This window comes from Geotrypetes seraphini, chromosome 4 (assembly GCF_902459505.1).
Source record: "Geotrypetes seraphini chromosome 4, aGeoSer1.1, whole genome shotgun sequence".
Classification (NCBI taxonomy): Eukaryota; Metazoa; Chordata; class Amphibia; order Gymnophiona; family Dermophiidae; genus Geotrypetes; species Geotrypetes seraphini.
In genome coordinates this window covers 313,475,135-313,492,396 of record NC_047087.1, presented here as the reverse complement: position 1 = coordinate 313,492,396, position 17,262 = coordinate 313,475,135, and the positions used below count along the sequence as shown (strand labels likewise).

The following is a 17,262-nucleotide window of genomic DNA, read 5'->3' as shown; positions in this document are numbered from 1 at the left end:
GATGCTGGATGGAAGTGGGGAGTACAGAGAGAGGAGAGCAGATGCTAGATGGAAGTGGGGAGTACAGAGAGAGGAGAGCAGGAGCTGGATGGAAGTGTGGAGCACAGAGAGGGGTGAGCAGACACTGAATGGAAGTGGGGAGGAGAGGATAGCAGATGCTGAAAGGAAGTGGGGAGGACAGAGAGGACAGCAGACACTGAATGGGAGAGAGAGGGGGAGCAGACAGTGGATAGAAGTTGGAAGGAGAGAGAGGGGATCAGACGCTTGAAGGAAGTGGAAAGGAGAAAGAGAGAGAGCATATACTGGATGGAAGAAGGGGGATGAAGAGGATAGAGTTAGTGAGATACTGGAAGGGGTGAGGGAAAGCTGTAGGTAGACACAATGAAAAGAGGGAAATTGAGGACTAATCTAGACAGAAGCAGAAAATAAACTGAGAAGGAAGACCAGGGAAGAAAAAAAAGGGAGAGAAGAGAGAGAGATATGCTAGACTAGTGTTTTTCAACCTTTTTACACCTATATACCGGCAGAAATAAAAGAATTATTCTTTGGACCGGCATCGGTCCGTGGACCGGTGGTTGAAGAACATGGGGCTAAGTCGTGGGCCAGACCCCGCCCATCTCTACCCAATCTCCACCCCAGACCCCGCCCCCATAATAGTACTAATTGCACCTTGCATGTCCCGTGCCTCATCTGGAAGCCTTCCCTCTGATGTTGCAATGTCAGAGAGAAGGCTTCCGGTTCAGGCGCAGGATGCCACTAGGAGCCACTGTTTTGGGCCTGATGCATGTGCTGGCCCTGTGGACCGGCAGGAAATTTCTGTGGACCGGCACTGGTCCATGGACCGGTGGCTGAAGAACACTGTGCTAGACCATGGGGGGGAGGGGGAGGAGACAGATACCAGATCTGAGGGGAGGAAAGGAAGAGAGATGCTAAAAACCACGTGGGGAGGGAGGAAGAGATGGAAGGGAAGAAGACAGAGATGCCAAACCATGGGGGGAGGAGAGGGAAGAAGATAGATGTGGACCAATGGGGGGAGGGAGAGGCAAACAGTTTCTGGAAGAGGCAACGAAAGTGAGCAGATGCCATATGGAAGAGGCAGGGCAAGGGCAGACTGTGGATGGAAGGAAGAGAATGACCAGAAAATGAGGAAAGCAGAAACCAGACAACAAAGGTAGAAAAAATGTATATCTATTTATTTTTTGCCTTAGGATAAAGTAATATTGTAGCTGTGTTGATAAAGATTTATAAACAGAAAACGGAAATAAGGTGATCCTTTTTATAGGGTCATCAGATCTTGTGGCCTATTCTCTTAATTAAGAATATAAAAGTTGCCATACTGCGACTTAAAGTCTATCAAGCCCAGTATCCTGTTTCCAGCAGTCACCAATCCAAATCACAATTATCTGGGAAGATTCCCCCCCAAAAAAACAAACAGATTTTATGCTGCTTAGCCTAGAAAATAGCAGTGGATATTCTCAAGTTTTTGTAGACTGGCTCACCAGGATCACCCAAATTTCTACTCTCATACTCAGTTCATCTTTTTTTTTTCTTTTTTTTTTTTTTTTTGGGGGGGGGGTTTCACCTCAGCTTATATTCGGATATATATTTACAACAATCATCTGAAAATTTTTAAACAATGTGATATTCCAAGTGGAGTCTCATCAACAACTTGCAACTGGAATGGCTTCTACAGATATGTGCTGGGAGGGAGAAGGAAATTATTTCCCTGGAACCTCCAGTCTGAAATGGCCTATTTTTGAATTGGATGTGCCTTTTCATCAGTCTCCCACCCCACCCCACCCCCAAGCCAAATTTCAACCTATTCCATTTTCAGTGCATTATTTTGACCCCAGACAGACATTTCTTGATCCTTTTTGTATTTTTCTTACCAACTTCCATTACCACTGCCTGTACAGAGGGGGGGGATCCTATGTAAATTCCACATTGCACAGTTGCATAGCATTCCCCCATCATTAAAGCATTATCTCTAAACAAGCTCGCTGCATGCTGAGCATCAGTATTTGAACAGCAATGAACTGCCATGTGAAATGTACCAAAACTTAAAATCGTTTACTGAAATTGAGAACACTGAAAACCATATCTGTGAATACCAAAATCCAAATGCAGCAGGTCCCATCAAAAAAGGACAATCCCACACAAATAATAATCAGATAATATGCTACACATCGATATACAGTTGAAATGTATTGCTTTTTAACCCACATAATTCACAATTATACAGGATGCTCAATTAATTATGGAACACAAGACAAAGTTCAATAAATATGTCTGTGAAATACACTAGTAATAGACTGGAAATTGGTGGCTACATAGCAGCAAATAAATATTGACTGTTTAATAAGATTAAACTACTTTCCCATACATAGTATTTCACTGCAGTAGCATCTAAAAACAGCACAGACTTGTATCTGTATCAAAAGAACAGGAGGACAAATGAGCCGAGCTGACACAATCATCTTTTCCCACTTAGGGCCAGATTCTCAAAACTTAGGGTTCCTTTTAATACGGTTGCTAAACCAGTTCCAGCCAGTTTAGCGTGCTTATATTTTAAGAACATAAGAACCTAAGAAATGCCTTCACCGGATCAGACCTTAGGTCCATCTAGTCCGGCGACCCGCACACGTGGAGGCTAAGCTAGGTGTTCCCTGATGATTACTATGTTTACCCGTATCCCTTAATGTGATTTGCAAGAAGGTGCGCATCCAACTTGCCCTTAAAACCTAGAATGGTGGTCTTCGTCACAACCTCCTCCAGGAGAGCATTCCAAGCGTCCACCACTCGCTGTGTGAAGAAAAACTTCCTGACATTTGTCCTGGGCCTGCTGTCCCTCAGTTTCAGACCATGTCCTCTTATCCTCTTGTCCATTTGACAACATGAATAACGATGATTCTTGCTCTATTTTGCGAATTCTTTTAGTATTTTAAAAGTCTCTATCATATCCCCTCACAGTCTTCTCTTCTCGAGGGTGAACAGTCCCAGTTTTCCGAGGCGTTCCTGGTAGCTCAAGTTCTCCATACCTTTTACTAGCTTCGTGGCTCGTCTCTGCACCCTCTCCAGCAGTGTTATATCCTTCTTTAGGTAGGGAGACCAGTGTTGGACACAGTATTCCAAGTGCGGTCTGACCATTGCTCTGTAAAGCGGCATTTTGACGTCCGCTATCTACTCGTGATCCCCTTCTTTATCATTCCCAACATCCTGTTTGCTTTCTTTGCCGCCGCTGCACATTGAGCCGACGGCTTCAGGGTCCTGTCTATCACCCCCCAGTAAATTATCAAAACGGTTTACCACAGTCTTTTCTGAGCTTCCTAGCAGTCTCCGATTCTGCCCTGCAAATGGGCTCACCAATATTTAAAGAAGCACTCCTGTGGATTCTTCAACATCGCCGATCGATTCTGAAAGCACAACGTCAGCTTTTGGCGACCAAAAATCAGCAACTGGTCTGGGGCTGCCGGTACTGTGAAAAGCGCCCCTCTGGTGTGTGTTTTGACTGTGGCTCATGAAAATAAAATAAGTACAACATTCACATAAATTATAGTCTTTTTTTGGGGGGGGGGGCAAAAGCACGCTTCTTTAGCGCATATATGTGTTTCTGGCTGTGGTCCATGATAAAATTTGACATTAAAAACAAATAAGATTTACATGAATTATAGCATTTGGGGAGGGGGAGAAAGGCATGTCTTATGCACACTTGTTAAAAGCAGACGTTGAATTTCCCCCTTCCTTTTCCTTCATCTAACAGCTCTGGCATGCCTATGACTGACACGCCTCTTTAGTGGTGTATCAGGGACTTCCTTAGACTCTTCCCTAAGGAAGTCCCTGATTGGCTGAGGTGCCTCAGGCCCAGTGGCGTACCTAGGGGGGGGCGGGGGGGGCGGGCCGCCCCGGGTACCAGCCCTAAGGGGGTGTTCCCGGCCTTGCCATTCAGTCCCCCGCCACCCCCGAAGGACCGCTCGCCCCACTGACCTTCCTGCACCACCTGTGAAGCAGCCCGCAGCAGGATCGCGAAGTCAGTGTCAGCATCCCTGCGCTGCTTCCTGCGCCGCGATCCCGCCCCTCCTCTGACGTCAGAGGAGGGGCGGGACCGTGGCGCAGGAAGCAGCGCAGGGATCGCTGACGCTGACTTCGCGATCCTGCTGCGGCTGTTCATAGGTGGTGCGGGGAGGCCAGGGGGGCGAGCGGTCCTTCGGGGTGGGCCGGGGCATCAGGCCTTCAGGGTGGGGCGGGCGGGCAGGCAAGCAGGCTTTCAAGGGGGAGGGGGTGACAGGCAGGCAGGCAGGCCTTCAAGGGGGGACAGGCCTTCGGGGGGGGGGGTGCAGACCTTCAAGGGGTGCAGGCCTTCAAGGGGGACAGGCAGGCCTTCAGGGGGGTGCAGGCCTTCGGGGGGGGGTGTAGGCCTTTGGGGGGATGCAGACCTTCAAGGGGGTGCAGGCCTTCAAGGGGGGGAACAGGCCTTCAAGGGGGGAAAGGCAGGCAGGCCTTCAAGGGGGGGACAGGCCTACAAGGGGGGGGACAGGCCTACAAGGGGGGGGGACAGGCCTTCAAGGGGGGGGGGACAGGCCTTCAAGGGGGGTGCAGGCCTTCAAGGGGGAGACAGGCCTTCAAGGGGGGGAAAGGCAGGCAGGCAGGCAGGCAGGCCTTAAAGGGGGGACAGGCCTACAAGGGGGGGACAGGCCTACAAGGGGGTGGGACAGGCCTTCAAGGGGGGGACAGGCCTTCGGGGGGGTGCAGACCTTCAAGGGAGTGCAAGCCTTCGGGGGGGGGGGGTGCAGTCCTTCAAGGGAGTGCAGGCCTTCGAGGGGGGTGGTGCAGGCCTTCAAGGGGGGACAGGCCTTCAAGGGGGGAAAGGCAGGCAGGCAGGCCTTCAAGGAGGGACAGGCCTACAAGGGGGGGGGGGAGAAGCTACAAGGGGGTGGGACAGGCCTTCAAGTGGGGGACAGGCCTTCGGGGGGGTGCAGGCCTTCGGGGGGTGCAGACCTTCAAGGGGGGGACAGGCAGGCAGGCCTTCAAGGGGGGGACAGGCCTACAAGGGGAAGGGACAGGCCTTCAAGGGGGGTGCAGGCCTTCAAGGTGGGACAGGCAGACCTTTAAGGGGGGACAGGCCTTTGGGGGGGGACCATGATTTAGAAGTACACGGAGGGAAGGGGGTGTTCAAAGAGACATGCATATGCCAAACTTTGGGGGGGGGAAGAAATAATGGGTCTGAAAATAGAGGAGAGGGAGAGAGATGATGGACCATGGGATTTAGGGAGGGAAGGAACAGAAAGGGAGAGAAATTGGACACAAGGGATGGTGTGGAGGAGGGATAGAGATACTGGATAGGAGGGTAATTAGGAAAAGAAACGGAGAGATGGTGGACTCTGGGATGGTGGGGAAGGAGGGAGAGATGCCGGATGAAAGGGTATTTAAGAAAAGGTGGATCTGTGGAGGGAGATGAAAAAAAGGAAAGATACCAGACTTCCTGGGAAGGGAAGGGAAATGGAAAGGGAGGACAGAGTTGGCAGATGGATGGTTAGCATGCAGAAAGAAGGAGACCCTGGCAAGCAAGTTATCAGAAGAAAACCAGAGCCTTGGACCAACAAGATTTGAAATATAACCAGACAACAAAAGGTAGAAAAATTAATTTTATTTTCTGTTTTGTGATTATAACATGTCAGATTTGAAATGTGTATCCTGCCAGAGCTGGTGTTGGACTGCAAACGTGAGCTAGGATTTAACAGAAAGAGGAAAAGTCCTTTTTGTTTCTTTATTTTATTTACACCACAGCGCCAGTGTGGTTAGGAGAAGCCAAAGGGGGTGAAAAAGCTATAAAACCCACCAGGAGTTTTGAAAAAAATCACCCAACTGGACAGGAAAATCGAATTGAAAAACCAATTCAATAGGGCTGAATCGAATCAAAATTTTTTTTTCCTGTATCTGGCAGCATTAGTTTGCGCTACTGTCTTAGACTTTAGGACCTGGGATTGGGGAGAGATGGCATCCTCAGTACTTTATAATGCAAGTGAAACGAGGATTTGGTCAGACTTTTGAAGGGTCTGCAGAAAAAAAATATTGTATAGGCCGGGAACATGAGACAGCAGGAAATGGGAACTTTTCTTCCTTCTATTTTTGTGAATGGAAAGGCTGAGGATGTCAGAGAGGTCAGTTAAAATATGTGCTTTATAAGAAAATATAATAATGTGTTTTATAAAGTTTATAGCATAGCTGGCCTACCCAGTGAGGTGTTCCTAGTGGTGATGGTGGCAGCGTGTCAATGTGTTGAGAGGAAGAGGTGGTCTGGGAAATTCTGCTGAGCAAACTCCGGGCCCATTTCCACCCCCCAGTTAGTCCACTCCACTCAACTGATTCACACACTGAGTGGGTCTTTGGGTGTTGTTTTGGGATCTCTTCCAGTGGTTTATCTCCTTCTGGTCCAAGGAAGGAAACTTTGTTATCCTTAGCATTGACCTACAGAATATGTTTGTAACAGCGCTGCTTGTGTGGCATTAGGCTATGTAGTGATCGAAAGAAAAAAACAGACCTTTGCACATTTTTGCACTATATGGTGGGTGTATGAGGAGATTCACATTTCCTGCACAGCTAAGTCCATGTGAAGTTACCTTGTGCTGTATTTGACATCTAGCAAGGTCTCTGTTTGAAAGGAAAGATCTAAACTTAAAAATGAAGTGGCCAGAAGTTATGGTAAAAGCAGATAGTGTAGCTGGTTTTAAGAAAGATTTGGACAAATTCCTGGAGGAAAAGTCCATAATCTGTTATTAAGACATGGGGGAAGTGTCTGCTTGCCCTGGATCGGTAGCATGGAATGTTGCTACTCTTTGGGTTTTCACCAGGTATTAGTGTCCTGGATTGGCTACCATGAGAATGGGCTACTGGGCATGATGGACCATTGGTCTGACCCAGTTAGGCTATTCTTATGTTATGTTCTCATCTGTAGGGGCCTTTGTTTTCACTTCTTATTTTAATGTATTTTTTTTCTGGGAACTTATCAGTGTTTTTTATAATGGGAACAAAAATGGAAGAGAATTAATGTGTGTGGAATGGGGGGTAACTAATTTCTTCAGCTAAATAATTCAATCCACTTCAAACAGACATAGGAGAACTTGTGCACCATTCACACACCCTCCAACCAAAAACGTCAAAAGAAAAAAACTGTTCGACAACCTCCTAGCCCACAGGTGTCAAAGTCGGTCCTCGAGGGCCAGAATCCAGTCGGGTTTTCAGGATTTCCCCAATGAATCTGCATGAGATCTATTTGCATGCACTGCTTTCAATGCATATTCATTGGGGAAATCCAGAAAACCCGACTGGATTCCGGCCCTCGAGGAGGGACTTTGACACCCCTGTCCTAGCCATTCGAGCTGCAACACTCGACCCCCAACTCTACAACCAATTGATATCAACCACAGACTGCAAAACCTTCAAAAAGAAATAAAAACCCTTCTATTCAAAAAACACATAAAACCGAACTAACACAATCAGAACTGTCCCAAGCATCACCTGCAACTACTCCATATGTACTTCTAATGTCATGACAATTTAGACATAATTTATGTTATGTTATGTTTGGAATAATGGTTACATATATGAGGTTCAATAAAAGAAAATTTTCACTGCCTGTTTCTATTCTGACCATTTATTCCATTTCATGGTTATTGCAAAAAAAAAAAAAAAAAAATTTTTTTTTACATGGGAGGGGGGGGGGGGGGTCAAAAATTGATGGGCCCCGGGTGCCACATACCCTAGGTACGCCACTGCTCAGGCCCCTCCAAAGGGAGAAGCCTGAAGCGCCTCAGCCAATCAGGGCCTTAGGCCTCTCCCATTGCATCAGATGATGCGCCGGGGCGGAGCCTAAGGCCGCTATTGCACAGCAGCGGCCCGGGAAGCAGAAGCAGGAAGACTTTACTCCTGCTCCCGAAGATCAGAGTAGGAGCAGGAGGGTCCGGGCAGCCCTCCTGCTCCCGAAGATGGCCATCCTTGTCGGAAGGAGCAGGAGGGATCAGGCACCCCTACTGCTCCCAACTATTTCAAAGGTACCGGGGTGGGTGGGCCGGGCCTGACCGCCTGGGCCGTCCAGGGGTGGGCCAGAGGGTGGGAGGCCTAGGAGCAGGAGGGACCGAGAACCCCTCCTGCTCTCAACTTTTTGGTGCCGGGGTTGGGCTATGCCGGTTGGGGGGGGGTCGAGGGTCGTGATGGGAGGGCTGGGCCTTGAGGGGGGGCAAGGGCCATGTGGTGCTGGTCGTGGGGAGGGAGGGAAAAATCTGGGCAGAGCAGGGTAGGCAGGAGAAATCGGGGCCTGGGAGAGGTGTTGGGCAGTTCTCTCTTGCCTGCTCCCGGACTCTCCTGCTCTCTGCCGCCGTTCCCTGCAGTGCAATACCTTGGTTTTAAAGTGAGCCTGCACTGCGGGGAACGGCGGCAGAGAGCAGGAGAGTCCGGGAGCAAGCAAGAGAGATCTGGGCAGAGCAGGGCAGGCAGGAGAGATCGGGGCCTGTGGGGGGTGTCAGGCAGGGCCAGTTTGTTGGGCCGGTGCCCGATCTCTCTTCCCTGCTTGCCGGACTCTCCTGCTCTCTACCACCGTTCCCCGCAGTGCAGGCCCACTTTAAAACCACGAGCTTGCACTGCAGGGAACGGCGGCAGAGAGCAGGAGCAAGAGAGGTCTTGGCCGGGTTGAGCCCTGACAGCAGTGACTGGAGGCTGCTTCTCCTGTCACTACTGTTATGGTGTGCACTTGAGTGGGGATCGCTCTGGCCGTGGGTAGGGGGTGTGTTAATGATCGTCCCCATTTGCATGCAGGCCTTTACTGAATTCGTCGGCCGGCATGCAAACAGAAACGGATCACACACGGTTTGGAGGTTTAGTGAATCCAGGCCTTAAACTGCCCATTGCCCCAGGTACATTAAAAAATAGATTGTGAGCCCACCGGGACAGACAGGGAAAAATGCTTGAATACATGAATAAATTTATGTTAACCATTCTGAGCTCCCTTGGGAGAACGGTATAAAAAATTGAATAAATAAATTCTCTAGTATGGACTATTACCTCTTATGAAGCCTGTAAATTACATGCTTTGTTTAGCCAGTAGGTGTCATTCTAACAGATCAATGTGTACAGGGAACTGTACACATAGTATTGCGTTTTATTGTGTTGATTGTAAATACAGATTTCATTGTTTCTCTACATGCTACAGTTCACAGAAGTCCCTAATGCAGTTAAAAATCCTCACAGGAAGATTTTCTCACCCACTTGAACAGGGCACAGAGTTTAGATACTGTTCTTGTTTTTCCTTAAATATAAATGAAACAGCCAAGGGGCATTCGTTCAGACTTCACCAAATTATAGGTTTCTGCATCCCGACAACTGCAAATTAGCATTCCAAAGAGACATTAATTCCAGCTTCTCTCACAATGAAAACACTGCTAATTGCTATCGGGGACTTTAAACGCAAGGCCTAGTGACAGCATATGGAAACCGAGACCGTGGAATAAAACGGAAAACGAATAAAATCTTTAGAGCCAGGCACTTTGTGTCGTCAGAAATCATGGACTGCTGTTCAGCCAATCAAAGCACTGAGGCCAGGATTCTCAAAAACCCGTGTTAAAAAGCAACGGTCTTCTAACGCAGTCGTTTTGATACCGAATCTAAAAACCCAAGACATTCTTTAAAAAAATCACGCATGCAAATGAGGTCGGCAGACAGCAACAAAGATTCACTAAATTTGCATGTGCCAATCGCTGTCAACACCGTCAAAAAAACCCCAGAAACAAGAACACAACAGCAGCGGGAGAAATGCCCACATTCTCCTGCTGCACTAAAATCCTGGCCGTGAGCTTCGACCCCCACCCCCACCCCAAAAGGAGAGATGCTCACTCTCTCTTGCTGCAAAACAAACAAACAAAAAAAAAAAAATCCATGATGCACCCCCCCCCAAGTGGAAGAGATGCCCACTCTCCCCTGCTTTCACGTGGCCCCCCTCCCTGTCTCCACCGGCCCCTCTCCCTTACCTCAACATAGATGAGCCAGAGGGACATGGACACCCTCCTCCAAGCTGCTGCTGCGTCATCTAAAATGGGAATCCCCTCCCTGGTGCATCTTGGGATGCACTAGGGAGGGGCCTGATGCTCTGATTGGCCCAGGGGCCTTAAACAACCTGGGCCAATCAGGGCCTCAGGCCCCTCCCTGGATGCATCGGGAAGGGTCCTAAGGCCCTAATTGGCCAGGACACCTAAGGCCCATCCTATAGGGTGTCCGGGCCAATCAGAGCCTTAGGACCCTTCCTGATGCATACGGGGAGGGGCCTGAGGCGCTGATTGGCCCAGGTTGTTTAAGGCCCCCTCCTATGGTTCCTCCCATCGCCATAGGGGGGGGGGTTGCTCAACAGCGGCGGAGGGAGTGGGTATCCCTCCTGCCAATCTTCAATTTGGGATCTTTTTTATTTATTTGTGCGTTTATTCTGCACAAATGCTGATCATTATCACCAGCGATCGGCACATGCAAATTTAGCGACCTTCAGTAAACCTCATTTGTATGTGCAGTTTAAGAATGACTCACCTTTTTGAAATAATTACAGTGGCGGCCATGACAGCGGTCCGTCGAATTTTACCACGAACATTTGAGAATCTTCCCCTAGGTTCTTACCTTTGCTAATCTTCTTTCTTGTAAATCCAACTCTATTCCTGGACAATGGGTTATGCATCCCATCTCGCGAGATCTCTTGTAGGAAGCTTCATTTACATATTTTTGTCCCTCCCCTCTTACCTCAAGACTGCCCTCTGGAAATGCCATTATAAGATATGGAACCTCAGGTATTTCCTGTGCTCTGGAAAAATGGGAATACTAAGATAGGCCTCTGTCAGATCCAGTGAGGCCAGAATTCCCCCAGCGCTACTAAGGTGATCACAGAACATATATCGTTTCCATCCTGAATAGGGAACTTTGAGGGTTGCATTGACCGCTTTGAGATCCAGGATAAGTCTCCAGTCTTCGGAGCCTCTCTGAAACAATGAAGTATATCGAGTATCTGCCAGACTCTGGGTCGGGCTCTATGGCCACTATGTCCAACAATCTCTGGCCAGTGGCACCGACCTTGGCCGCTTTGTCTGGTCTTCCTGCCAGAGAGTCCAGAAAAAATTCCGGAAGAGGCCGATAAACCTTGAGTTTGTATCTATCCTGTACAATGTCTAGCACTCAGAGATCTGAAGTGAAAATCTTCCACTCCTCCAGGAATGCTGAGAACCTCACCCCCCAAATTGTGAAGGTCTAGCCGAAAGCCTCGTGTCATAATTGCTTCTTCGGGGTGGAAGCAGTGCGAACTCCCAAAGACTGCAAACACTGAGCTCCACCAAACTGCAGTTTGTTCGTTTGCCTGCCTGATAAGATCTCTGACTAGAGGAACCTCCAGAGTACTGATGATATCATCTGTAGGAACGAAAACTAGAATGCCCCGGTTTCCTAAAGGATCGGGGCCTGCTATCTGGCAAGGACTTAGGTTTTCAGTCCTGCATGCTCGCCATAAGGTCATCCAGACCCTTACCAAACAGCAATGCCCCTTAAAAGGCAGCTTACCAAGGGTCACCTTAGATGAGGAATCACCGGACCCACTGTAAGATTCATAACATCCAACGTGTGGAGACAGAGTACACCGACAGCTTGCTCACCACTCTGATTAGATCATACAAAAGCATCAGCCCCATAATCCAGAAACCAAAACAGAAAGATCTTGAAGCACTACTATAGTGTCACAACAAAAGATGTCACTGTGGCCGCTTTCAACCCAGAGGCCGCCTAATCAAAAAGCCGTTTCAGCACAAAATCAATTCTATGGTCTTGTGCATCTTTCAGCACCACACCTCCCACACTGGGGAGAGAAGTACGCTTGGTAACCTGTGCCACTAAGGAATCCACCTTTGGAGAAACAAAGCACTGGTTAAACACTTCTGCCATTGGATAGAGCTTAGACATGGCCTTTGCCACTCATAAAGGACCTTCTGGAGCCTCCTAGTAATCTGTGAACATTTCTGCAATGTCTCGATGGGCAGGAAAGGAGGAAGACTGCAGTTTTGTGCTACTCATGAAAGAGCATTGCGCTGCTGAGGACCATCTAGCCTCCAATTTTAACTCCTGAAGGGATTCAAAAATTATCCCTACCCAAACTAAAAATGGTTCTCTGAGCACTGAGAAGTGTTAGAAGCTGTGTGTTATAATCACCTGTGTGCACATTAGTTCATATCGGATTGGGAGGGAGCCAGAAAGGAGGAAGGGAACGGAGATATGGATTGCAAGGGACAGAAAGGAGGAAGGGAGAGATACCAGACCAGGGAATGGAAGGGGAGTCTGGTAGTGCTATAGAGGTAGTAGTAATAATAATAATAATTTATTCTTATATACCGCCAAACCTTCAGTTCAAGGCGGTTAACAATAAGAAAAAAGCTGGACATACCGCTTTGAACTTCACGGTATAGCGGTATATAAGAAATAAATTATTATTATTATTACAGCGAATTACAATAATTATCAAATGTTTCTCAGAAAAATACGGATTACAGTTGAATCAAAATTTTTCTCAAAGGCGATTCAAAGTGAGAAAAGACTGAACATACAATAAAGAGTAACCCAGATACTCTCCCTCTTTTTGTCTGGTAAGAAGTAGACAGGTTCTAGTTAATATTACCCTTGGCTTCTGGGGACAAGTAATTTATTTAGTTGAACATTGATCAAATGTGATCTCCGCTTACCTCAATTTGGCAAAATCTTGACTTCAGACTAGGTGTAGTTACTCCTGAGATGTTTACATGGATAATAGAGAATAACATGACAATGACAGACTTTAAACATGAGGAACAGTTTATAACCAGAGGCTCCCACATAACATTTTTTTATTGTAACAAGAGCATTTTCTAAACACTAACAAAAGTAAGTTTTTGAGGCAATGAGATCTGTTAGAATAGCTTGTGGTTAAACATTAAAGGGAATACCATATTTCCCTATGTATAGGCCACAGCCCATACATAGATTTTGCAAACTAGCCTAATGGGGCGGCCTATACATGGAGCAATATAGCATCTCCCCCTTAAATAACTCCCTCGCTGGAAATTACCTTGTGGACTGCCGCACCTGCCTCCTCCAAACACGCTGTGCAGGACAGGAGAACAGACGTCAGCCAATCAGGAAGGGCATGAAGCGAGCCTTGAGATTGCAAACATCGCTCCCCTGCACAGTGTGTTTGGCGGAGGCAGCCAGCGTGGAGGGGTTATTTGGGGGGGGGGGGGGAGATGATGCCCCGGGCGGGCTGGGCTCCAAGAGCACGCTGGCCGCTCGCGCTCTTGAACTGGGCAGAGAAGAGAGGAGATGCCCCCAAGCGGGCTGGGCTGGACTCCGAGAGCGCACTGGCTGCTCGTGCTCCTGCACTGGGCGGTTCCCGTTCTCCCCATCGCATTTTTCTTCCACTAAGGACTGACCCATTGCTGTGAAGCTGCCCCCCCCCCCCCATGTCCCGCTCCATTCCTGCCTGGCAACATGACATTATTGCCTTTATGTACCAGTATAGGCCACCCCATTGTATAGGCCGATTTTGGTTTTTAAAGCTCTTAGATAAGCCGCGGCTAGTAACATGGGGCGGCTTATCTAAGAGCTTTTAAAACCCAAATCAGCATTTCCTGCGGCCTATACATGGGGAAATATGGCACAATTATAGAAAATTAAGACCAATGAGTCTCCTGAAAATCATTATCAGGGTAAATGGCAGCAGAATTTACAAACTGATGTCCATTGGTCAGGGGACTTTATAGAATGTACCCACCAAGTTCTGCATCCAACTTCTGCTTACTGCCAATTAACATCAATTATGAAATTGAAATTGCCAATGACTGGTGCCAATTAGGCTTGCTAAGCAATTAAGCCATGCCCAACTTAAGGCACCATATACAGAATTTAGGGTATTAGTGAATTGTGGATATTATTTTATAGTACAACTGGGCATATGCAACACTGATAGCACCCTGCCCCAAAGAGCTTTATGCATGAAATACAATTATGATGTTATAGCCATGTTTTTTAAAAGCAAAATGCCTAAAATGATAGGTATTTCCACAATTTTGGCCACTAGTGTAAGTGGGTGCCAGAGCCAGTGGGAGATAAAAGTGATTTGCACAAGGTCACAAGAAGAGTCAACTGAAGCAGTGGGATCTGAACCCCAGGCTCCCTGAAAGTTCCTCATAGGGCCAGGCATACCTCATTAGAATCAAATCTCTATTTAGCTCTTCCATAGCTAGGAGGTTTTTAGATGCTGTCTTTGTTGCTTTTACTTAACAAATAAGAAAAAATTATGTTCATACCTGTTAATTTTCTTTCCTTTAGACGAAGCAGATGAATCCAGAGACCAACGGGATAGCACACATCTACCAGCAGGCGGAGATAGAGAAACTGATTAACAGGTGGTCCTATTGGCTGGCACTCCTCCTGTATCTCCAGTATAGCTCCTTGCCCAAGCATCCGTAACCATCAATAGGCATAGCAGGTAAAAAACTTATTTCCCATAACAAATCTCAAAAGGCAATAAAACAGAATACAACCATCAATAATAACAAACTTCGAAAGTTGGAAAAGAAAAAACTCGACAGACAATATCCAGAAAGGGTGGGGCTCTGGATTCATCTGCTGCGTCTAAGGGAAAGAAAATTAACAGGTAAGAACATAATTTTTCCTTCTTTAGCAATAGCAGCAGATGAATCCAGAGACCAATGGGATGAAGCAAAGCAATCCTCAATCTGGGTGGGAAGCAAACGCCGCCTCCGCAACAACCGAAGCACAAAACGTATCTACCACATGCGCCCCAACATCCAACCAGTAATGCTGAGAGAAAGCCCTCTCGGAAGATCAAGTAGCCGCGAGACAAAACTCTTCCAAAGAAAAAACCTCTAGACCGAGTCCAAGAAGTAGCTATCGCTCTGGTGGAATGGTCATGAAGTTCTTTCGCCAACCGCTTCCCTGCCATCAAGCAAGCGTAAAGAATGTCCTCCTGGACCCATCGAGCGATGGAGGCTTTGGACGCCGCCATACGTTTGAGGCGGTGATCTAAACAACTAAAAGTCGTTAGAAACATAGCTCACGGAGAACATTACGCACTTTCAAAAAAAATGCAGTGAATAAAAGCACGTCTCCCCATTTCTCCTCCCAGGAAGAAGGAAGGAAAAGTGAGAGTGTCATAAACGAAAGGATGACACCTCCTTAGAAAGAAATTGTGGTACCGTCTGAACTGACACACCAGATTTTGTAAATCAGAAATAGGAATCCCCGCCCAAACAAGGCCTGCAACTCAGAAAACCGCCGAGCTGAAGCCATGGCCACAAGAAACCCCGTGTTCAATGGCACAGCCCTTTAGAGTCTCAAAAGACAAGGATGAAATGAAGCCTTCGGTAAACTGCGAAGAAGTACCTTAAGACTGGACTCCGGACAGGGCTTTCTAAGAGGTGTACAAATATGCCATACTCCGTTCAGGAACTGAACTACATGAAGCTGAGAAGTAATCGAAGAGCAATATACCTAGCCCTTGTAACAAACTAAGAATGGCACTTGAAGCTGAAGGGAATTGAATGCTAAGCCCTTGGCAATACACTTGTGCCAAAAAAGAACTCTGGAAGGGTGCAAATGTTGAGAAGTACCCAAGAAAGGAAAAACCTCCAAAAGGAAGCAGAAGCCACAGGTAAAGACGTCTATTGCCTGGATAAGAGAAGAAACAACCTGCTTCGCATAACCCTTACACGTCAGCCATGACTTTTCAAAAGCTAGGTCGCAATACCAAAGTAGTACGAATATCCATGTTGATCGGACCCTAGGTGAGCAAATCCGGAGATACCAGGAAACTCAACAGTCCGGCTGTCGAAAGACTCATCAGATCCGCATAACAAGGATGGCGCAGCTAATCCAGAGATTCTACAAATACTGTGCCCTGAAAGCGAGCTTGAGATGGCAAATCCAAGCCATCATCAGCCAGGGGAAAACACTGAAAAAAGAGAAACCAGAGGCAAGAAAGAAGCCACACTGCTACCCCCTCTGACTCCCACTCCCTGTGCCTGCCGAAGAAGCTAGGAAACTTAGAATTTTGAGACGAGGCCATGAGATCTCACTTCCATAAAAAGAGCTGGAACGCCTGAGCCAAAATTCTCAATATCCAGGATGTAGAAGATTTCACTAGTACTAACATTTACACTTTCTAGAGCGTACACAGCGCTGTACACTGTAACATACAATAAATGGGCCATGCACAGATTTCGTGGAAAGTCTATCCAAATTCTTTTCCTGACCCATAAAATGATCTGCCAACAGAAGAGGAAGATGAGGGTCCACCCACTGAAGAAGAACCACAACTTTACCCGCCAACTGAGTACATCACCTACTGCCCAGGCTGTAGAGAAATACCCCCATCATAATACTGACTGAAAAGACCTACAGCGTCATTCCGGAAGAATGGTCTGAAGCTCCAGAAACGGTAGCCTGACCATGCTCCAGAGCAGAAGAATGAACAAGTACTGAGTCGCCTCTTAAGACCAGACTCCTGGAGCTGAGGATGGAAGGCATCGAGCCCCCCAACCTGACAGCCCAGGATTATTGGTGGCCATGAGCTAGTCCAGCAAAGACCGAGGTATGCCTTTGAAAAGAGAAATCTCGCTGAGCCACCAAATCATACAGAGCGATGCTTGAGGAGCCTACCAAATAATTAGAGCCCTGAGATACTGGGAACCACCGGAACAAAAGCGACTGCTGTAGCGTTATAATGGGAAAGCAAGCCGAAGTTCCCAGTGGAGTCAGCAACATGGATCCTAGAACCTGTGACCCATCGCCCTAATCTCTGGGAAGAAACACATTTCTCTCCTATATGAATAAAAACATCTCCCCGATATACCTATAAATAGTACAGGAGAAAAGAGCACTGTGCAAATTCGAAGATTCACGTCCAAAGAACTGAGGAAAAGAAACCACCTTTTTCGTGTCAATCAAATGGCCCGACTGGAAGACGTCCGAATCAAGCAGTCAGTCAAGAAGAAATAAGGTGAATCACCTTGTAGCGCCAAAACGTTACCACTGCCCACATTTTCTAAAATGTTTGTGAAGCCTTGGGTAGGCGAAATGGCATGTGCCAAAACCAAAAGCGCTGCTCCAAGAGAGGCAAGCAAACCTAGTGCCGATTCAGAATCCATAGTGAAAATGTAAATATTCTCCCAGTTTTTCTGCAGAAATGTGTAACCCTGAGAA

At 47.4% G+C, this 17,262-nt stretch overlaps 1 protein-coding gene across 1 annotated transcript in view; it reads right to left on the bottom strand.

Annotated features, from left to right (window-relative positions):
• Positions 1-17,262, bottom strand: part of ATRNL1 (attractin like 1) — a 1,517,170-nt gene that overhangs the window by 1,399,154 nt on the left and 100,754 nt on the right. The gene's annotated exons all lie outside the window — the stretch shown is intronic.